Source organism: Perca fluviatilis, chromosome 14, assembly GCF_010015445.1.
Source record: "Perca fluviatilis chromosome 14, GENO_Pfluv_1.0, whole genome shotgun sequence".
NCBI classification, from domain to species: domain Eukaryota; kingdom Metazoa; phylum Chordata; class Actinopteri; order Perciformes; family Percidae; genus Perca; species Perca fluviatilis.
The window spans coordinates 5,815,631-5,823,818 of record NC_053125.1 but is presented as its reverse complement, the minus strand read 5'-3'; the positions used below and the strand labels follow the sequence as shown (position 1 = coordinate 5,823,818).

Here is an 8,188-nt window from a genome sequence, read left to right as displayed (position 1 = left end):
CCCCCCCCCACACATGAGTACCTTTACTTCTAATTGTTATTATCAGTATTATTGATATGCTGAGAATTATACCAAAATAGGCTATATATATATCATGATTTATTTGGCAAAAAATAAGCAATTCTATGTGAAATCAGACATTCAGCATGCCCATATATGCCCAGTGGAATGATCCTTTGTTTCATGACCACATTTTCAGACACTGCGACCAAGGTACTGGCACCTTTTTTTGGTCCAATTCAGGCACTAACAGAACCCAACAGAGCAGGGGTGTCAAACTCATTTTCACTAAGGGCCACACTGGAAAAAGAGAACCACATCAAGGGCCAGACATGTAGAGTTTATTGACGTGCTTTTGTTACTGCATGTCACTTCTTTTCTTTGTCTTTTTTACATTTTGGTAGCTTTATTCCTCATTTTTCTTGTTTTTGTTCCGACTTTTTTGTGGCTTTCTCAGACATTTGTCACCTTTTTGTAAATTTGTTGCTTTTTCCAACATTTTTGTACGCTTTTTGTCGCATTTTTGTTGACATGAAGCCCTACACAACAACAACAACCTGTTTCACAGCCTGAATATAAAATATTAATTTCTGAGTCTCAGAGTCGGCAAGTCTGCCATATGTCTGCTTTGAATGTCAGGTAATCGCAGTTTAAAAAACACTTTCCTGTGGTTTTGGTTTGGCGCACAACTAGGAGGGCCAAAATTTATTGTGAACCCAAATTGATATACGGGCCGGTTCTAAATCTGCAACGGGCCAGATTTGGCCCACGGGCCTTGAGTTTGACACATGTGCAACAGGGGGTCTGGGGTTTAAAAAAACAACATGTGTATTTACCAGGCAGGGAGGGTCTAACAAAAGGCTACAAGTTGCACTCAGGAAATGTAGGATCCAGTGTTTTTGGAGCCCATGTTAGGGACTAAAGGTCTATCTCTGTCTCTGCTGCTTTAACATTGACCATTCTTTTTGTAATCTGTCTTTTGTGAGGTCTCCCAACTGCATAGAAGTGCAATACTACATTGCTGGAGTAACCCTTTAATGAAGCCACACTATGGTCATATAAAGCCAGGAACTAATAACAAACAGGCTTTTGTTGGAATGTATGTTGATGCATACAAGATGTGCCCACAAATCAGTAGCCATGTTCATATTTTTCATTTCCATATTTAAGATACAGCTTGATCCAACGTTTGGTATATAAGGATGATATTTTTAGGCAAAGGCACAGCTAAGGGAGGTGGGGAATGAAGGATTACACGCATCTAATTCCCTTATTGCAACAGCCCTGGCAGATCCGCAGCGGAGGGTATGTATTAATGTTACTTTTTCATGATACCACCTCCCTAAAACCCCTGAGTGGCCTACGAAACCAAAAATGGTGTTGCTAGCAATGGGTAGAGCTGTGATACCAGGAAAAAGAATTGACATCGACCTGGCCAATGTACCAGACATGTCAGTGGTCTGTAAAAGGACATTTTCTAACGCCACAGTTTCCCAACATATATATATAGTGAACCAATCAAGGCATAGACACTTCTATAGTGGTAACATCAGAGCCTGTATACTCTGTGCTTGCATATTAACATTACTGACTGAGTTATTGTTTGACAGTCACATAATAACATAATAGTTGTGATATACGTTAATTAATCAACAACCAGCCGTATTTGTGTGAAATGTTGTGGGTTTTTGTATCTTTGCTATTTAGAATTGTACATGCTGACTTTATTTCCAACACTCTTTCTTTAGGGTATATATCTGTTGGATTCACTGTTGGCTAGAGTGTAGAGCCATAGCCTACAATGCCTTTTACCACTGAATGTTTGTAGTATTTGTAAATAATGCCTTATGACAATTAAACTAGGGACAAAATGCACTTATTTTTTTCTTTTTCACAATCAGTGGATTACAGGTAAGGGGAATTTGGCACCATAGGCATTTCCGTAGGCTACTGTCTGACAGGAGAATCGAACGTAGCCTGTGTTCTCGCGAGAGGAACTGTCCGTACTATGTTTACTAGCAGTATTTATTAGCAGCAGTCTCCCCCTACCGTCACTGCTTCGGTCCGGCGAGTGAATGTTCAGTAAACGAGCTGCTGCTGCTGCTGCTGCTGGGAGGAGGCATTACCGACATTTCGTCTTTGACAGCCGACCGGAGACACCTCTCTCTCAGGAAACATTGTCATACGCCCACAAACCACAGTCCGGCGTCGCTGTTTGCTGTCCCAGCAGAGCGAGAAAAGGAAGAAATTAGTCTTAGGCTCTTGTTTGCTCCGCAGGGCTATAGCCAGGTAAGACAGAAACACTGGTGGCCGACCTCGCATTGAATTTCAACAGTACTTCGGTCTGTATTTGCTTCCGTCCAGTCCGTACACCGCGAACCCGCGCAAACCCCATGTAGCTCGTGCAGTTTTAACAATATGTGTCTCGTGCATGATGCCCTTTAATCTTTGCTACATCAACGGTAGCCATGGTTACTAGCCATTTCTCCGGCTCCACCGAACCACACAGTACCAGCGCAGACTGTGTGTACGTGCGGTGCTCCAACATAGACAGAGCGCCACGCCAAATCCCAATGAAAATACAGGCAATTTAAGGTTCCCTCGCGTATCAGCGAATCTACAAAGCTCATGGAATATGGCTGGATGTCAACCCTAAATCGATAGGAGTAGCGGGTCTTATCGGCTTACAGATAGCCTCTGAAAAATAATGAGTTCGAGTGAAACTGTCTTGTAACTAAGCTTGTGGGAATAGCAGGCGGACGTCTTGTAAAATTGCATTTAGTGCCACATATACGGGCCGATATATGTTTTCCGAGAAAGGGACATTAAGTTGTTAAAATAATTAATCTCCCGGTGCGACATATACTGCTACTGCTACTGCAGGCTATATGGGATATATGCAGGATATGGGTTGTAGCTGGAGGAGAGTGTTCGGGGAAATCGATGTGTGACGCCGACTCAATGGCGAGACGCATGTGGCTGCTGTGTGTGTTGTTGGTGTCTTCTTTCCTTACACACGTCCACTTTGTCTTGTCTCCATTTCATTACCAGGAGAAAAAAAAAAATCTGCATGTTGTTGGTGGTTAAATGCTTTAACCGCAGCTGTTCATAATACTGAGGCCTTTAATCTAATACATGTCTAATAATATTTTATATTTCTGAATGGTTCTGTCTCAAAATGAATATCATCGCCCAGCATTTGGTTTGAATAAATGCACATTCCTTAAATTAAATGATATTTAAACCAATGGCAATAGTGTTGCTTGAGAACGTTGCTATTACTGACAGAGGCATTTTGCATACGGCCAGCCTGTAGTAGGGTATTGTAGCCTATGTTGTGACAATTATCTCATTACAGAAGCCGTGTTCTCTCAAATTGCATATTCATCTCTCAGATGCCCAAACAGTTCTGTCTGCAGTGGCAGATCAGTCCTGTGTTGCATATTGCATAACAGCCCGGCCCGGGCTTTCAGGGATGCTGCATGTTGTCAGTGGACAGATGAGCTATACAGAGAGGCTAGTTGATGACATATTAGTGTTTCCGTTTTGTTATGTGGGGTTAAAAGAAACGGTCCCTCCTCTGCTCCCTCTCTGCTGCCGCTGCTGCAGCCCACTGTAGCCTTGATTTATTGCTTCTGTAAGTCATAACAGTTAATGCAGGCTTGGCAGCTGGCAGTGCACATTCCTTATCTGCATTCTCACTGGGGCGACTGCCAAAGTTTAATCAATGCTGCAGGTTTTTACTCATTTATTAAAAGTTGTATTTGCATGTAGTTTCTGTACAAGGGATAATATCCGTAAGTGAATTCTGACTCTGCATTTTTGCCCTCTGGGGAGCAGTTCCACTCTGTGGTTCTGGTTTGACAAGGTGAGATGTAGGGCTGGGCAATATATCAATATCATAACAACCTCGAAATATGAGGCTGGATATTGTCTTAAACGTTGGATATCGTCATATGACACAAGTGTTGTCCTTTCTTGGTTTTAAAGGGTGCATTACATTAAAGTGATGTCATTTTCTGAACTCCCCTTAGTTCTAGCCAAGGGCGTAACTTTAGGTTCAACATTGGGAGGGGGGGTGGTTGAGATCTCTACTTTTGAGCAAATTAAGCCTATGCTTCTAGCGTTGCATTTGCCTGTACCCACTTATTCATTTACTACATTTACATGCACATTATATTCCGTTTTTTGCCCTTATTCCGAAAAAGACGATATTCCGACTAAGCTGTTTACGTGGCTAATGAAAGTGAATATTCCACTAATATTCCCATTTACATGCAGCAGTGCAAAATATGATTTTTTTCAAAGTTTACCACTGGCGGCGGACTTGTTGGACCGTGCAAACACAGCGTTCCTGTTTCGTTCCTTCAACCAGCTTCTTGAAAAGGTCGGCATAGCGATGATTCCAAACGCGCTCTATACATTTACAAAGAATGCCTCTAAAACCCGAATAATACCGCAATGTCCCACATGTCTTAATCAGAAAATGTTAGATTCAGAAAAAGGCCTTATTCGGAATATCCAACAGGAATGTGCTGTTTTTACATGAGCTGTATCAAATTCTGAATATTGTCATATTCAGAATAATAGTGGACTATTGGTGTGCATGTGTGGTAGTCAATGTATCCACATTATTGATGATTATTTATCAAAACTCTCATTGTGTTAATATTTTGTGAAAGCACCAATAGTCAACCCTACAATATCGCCGCAATATGGACATTGAGGTATTTTGGTCAAGAATATCGTGATATTTGATTTTTCTATATCCAGCTCTACTTGCATGATTAAAGTTAGGACTGGTGTGATTCTATATTTTTATTATTGTCAACAAAACCCATAAAAAGATTAAAACCAAAAATGTGTTAGGGGCGGCCTCTAGCTCACCCAGTAAGAGCGTGCGTGCGCCCCATGTACAGTAGGCTGAGTCCTTTGCAGCGGACCAGGTTCGAATCCGAGCTGCGGCCCCTTGCTGCGTGTCATCCCCCCATCTCTCTCCCACCTTTCCTGTCTATCCACTGTCACTCTGAAATAAAGGGGAAAAGCCCCCAAAAAATAATCTAAAACAACAATGTGTTAGCCTGTCTCTCAATACTTTCTGACTTCCCTGTCTGTGACACTCAGACCCAGCATTAGTTCCTACTGAAGATGTACATCTTAAACCAAGCTCAGTAATTTCCTAAAGCAGATAGCCACTCTAATATTCAGCAAATGTTACTCATACAGGAGGAAATGGTGCTTTGTCGAGGACTATTTTAAGCAGCGGCTCTGAATTCCTGTCTGTGGCACTGAATCCTAAGCCTATTGGTTCCTATTGAAGATGTAAATCTTTGAAAATGGATCATAAATATATAGTTAAAAAAAAACAAAGGCTAAAACAGCGGGACACTGTAGATTTAAGCAAACATCACTCAAACAGGAGGAAATAGTGCATTTGTTGTGGACTATTTTAAGCAGCAGATTAATCCACATTTGGTGCCCGCGTGCGTATTTCTGGCATGGACCACAGGAGAGTCCATGTGTCAATATGTCCAATATCTAATGGCGAATATTAGAGCGGACGTACGGCCGACGGATGTTGCATCATCATCCTCACAGGGATGGTATGACCTAGAGCTGTCAGTCTTCCTCTATAATAGTGTTAGCGACGATGCTAACGGCATTGATAGCTAAGCCAGACAGTGCTGTCACTACTATTTTAGTGATTTATAAAGCAACCTGTTTCTTGCAGATTGTCACATTACTGAGACTACAGCTGTTAGAAGGTTATGTATGAAGTCGAAGCTAACTCTTACAGCTGTAGGGCAGCTAACATTAACTTAAGCCGTCTCCACGAAGCTCCCAGCCAAAGAGTATAGAAGTACCAAGAGGTAAAACTCAATAGAACATTGTGTTGCGTTCAGTCCAAGATGGCGGAGCTGCACTCTTTAGAACTTAACGCACCCATGACCGAACTGCAGCTTGCAATGGAACGTTCTAAAGAGTGCAGCTCCGCCATCTTGGACTGAACGCAACACAACCTTCTATTGAGTTTTACCTCTTGGTACTTCTATACTCTTTGTCCCAGCTATGCTCCTATAATTTGCGACGCAGTTAGGAAACCAGAACGAGCTAACTAATGATAACATGAGCATTTTGGCTCGGTGGATGCCGATTTTAAAGTCATGTTAAAACTATTTCCCATCCTTCTTCCGATTTCCAGCAGCAGCCTGTCGCTCCCCCCTGTACTAACTTTACTCGGTACTCAACGTTAGCTCACAATGCCTTGTGTTTCTCGCTCCCGTAACCTATTGTTCGTCAGACGTGACATGAGCTAACGTTAGCCAACCTATTTATAAAAAAAAGAATCACATTCAAATAGTAATTTCAGCATTCGAATAGTATTGATTTTTTTACTATTTGAATTATATTCGACTTTTGGAATTCGATCCAACAGCCCTAGTATGAACTGTGAACATTGTTTTTCCTGTCTCAGAATGGGCCTTTGGGGGTGGGGGGGTACTACGCACGGCAGCAAGCATGACAGTAAAGGCAAGAAGGTCTGCGTTACCTTATTTCCAGAAATCAGAATTTAAAAAAACAAAAATGTATATTGTGCTTGACTAAATTAAACCCCAATTCACAAAACTGTTTAAAAGTATAATAATATTTATATTTAAATAAATCTCAGGGAGAGTCTGGTACAGCCTGACTCCTGACGATGAAACTGAGATTAGCACTCATATTCAAGTTTATGTTCTGCTTGTTTTGTTTGTTTTTGGTAAATTGCTCTTAAACACATTTACATGTAGAGAGGATTTGAATTGTTATTTTTTTTTCTCTCAATTCTTTTTTATTTTGGTGCTGGTGATTCTTTTTGGGGCTGGCTAAAACCTTTTTGCGGGGGTCGGCCAAAAATTCCTCTATGTGGGAAAAACCCTGGTGAAGTGAAGAAAAAAATGGCTTGTATTGCTGCTCTTTTCCACCGCTAGAGCTGTAACAAATTCCAAGCTTTGCTGTACAATTAATAGTCTCAAAAATAATTGCAATTAACAATATAATTGTCTCTTTCAGTCAAATTTTTTAAAATATGTATTTATGTATTGCTTTTTCAACAAATAAAGTGAATTGAATGAATCCCAGGATACATCTATCACTGTCATGTGACCCAGATACTGTAATAACAAGTAAGTAAACAACACCTCTTTATTATCATAAAACATTTTTGCTAACCGTTTTCCCCCCCCCTTATCATATTTGTTGCTATGAACATGTATAGGTCAAGTGCCTACAACTAACAATTGAAAATAATAATAAAAATATACAGTACGACCAATAATCACTTAGATAATTATATTTGGCATATCTTAACAATGTTATCAATTAATTGTAATTAAACAAAGAAATTGCAATTATGGAAAAACAATGACATTTAGACAATTATGTAATAATTGTTCCAGAATTCTGAGGATTCTCAGAAATCTGACTTTAAACTCAGAAGACATTATTCTCAGAAATCTGACTTTAAACTCAGAATTGAAATACATTTTTCACATTGGCACTAATCCTCTTCCGTAGGTATCCCATGTTGACTTTTGCTGCCTATTTTGCACAGCGTGAGAGGGCCCTACATGACCCATATATCAAAGTGAAGTTGTCATCTAGTCAGTATGTAGCTCACTGTTCAGTTTGTGGATGATTTTCATATAATCGTGATTAGGGATCAACCAATACTGTTTTTTTTTTTTTTTCAGGGCCAATACCAATACCGATAATTATTAGTTAATATAACCGATATTTGGAACTAATAATATAACTTAATAAAACTGAAACTTTAAAACCTAATACACAGTCAAAAAAATAATAAATAACCCTAAGCCCAAATAGCTTCCTGAAGGTTTAACACACTAACAGTTTGATTGCAAGTGTTGCAGACTGCTTACAGAGCTGTAGCAGAGCCAAAGTAGCGCACTTTTTAATAATTTAACTTTAGTTATCATTACAATACAACACCGATACAGATAATCTGCAAATCACCAAATATTGGCCGCGGTAACCGGCCAGTGCCGATAATTGGTTTATCCCTGACCGTGATACACACTCTCCATTATTGAGCAGACAAATGGAGCTATCATAACAACAGTGTTGCTGCAGACCTAAGCTGATACCATGTGAAAACTTTGTGATAGCACTTTAGGGGCCGTGTTTG

At 40.2% G+C, this 8,188-nt stretch overlaps 1 protein-coding gene across 1 annotated transcript in view; it reads left to right on the top strand.

Moving 5' to 3' along the window:
- Positions 1 to 2,039: 2,039 nt before the first annotated feature.
- Positions 2,040 to 8,188, top strand: part of ache (acetylcholinesterase) — a 36,972-nt gene continuing 30,823 nt past the window's right edge. Inside the window, exon 1 of the mRNA XM_039823387.1 lies at positions 2,040 to 2,289. The gene's annotated coding sequence lies outside the window, so the exon portion shown is untranslated. The remainder of the gene's footprint in view (positions 2,290 to 8,188) is intronic.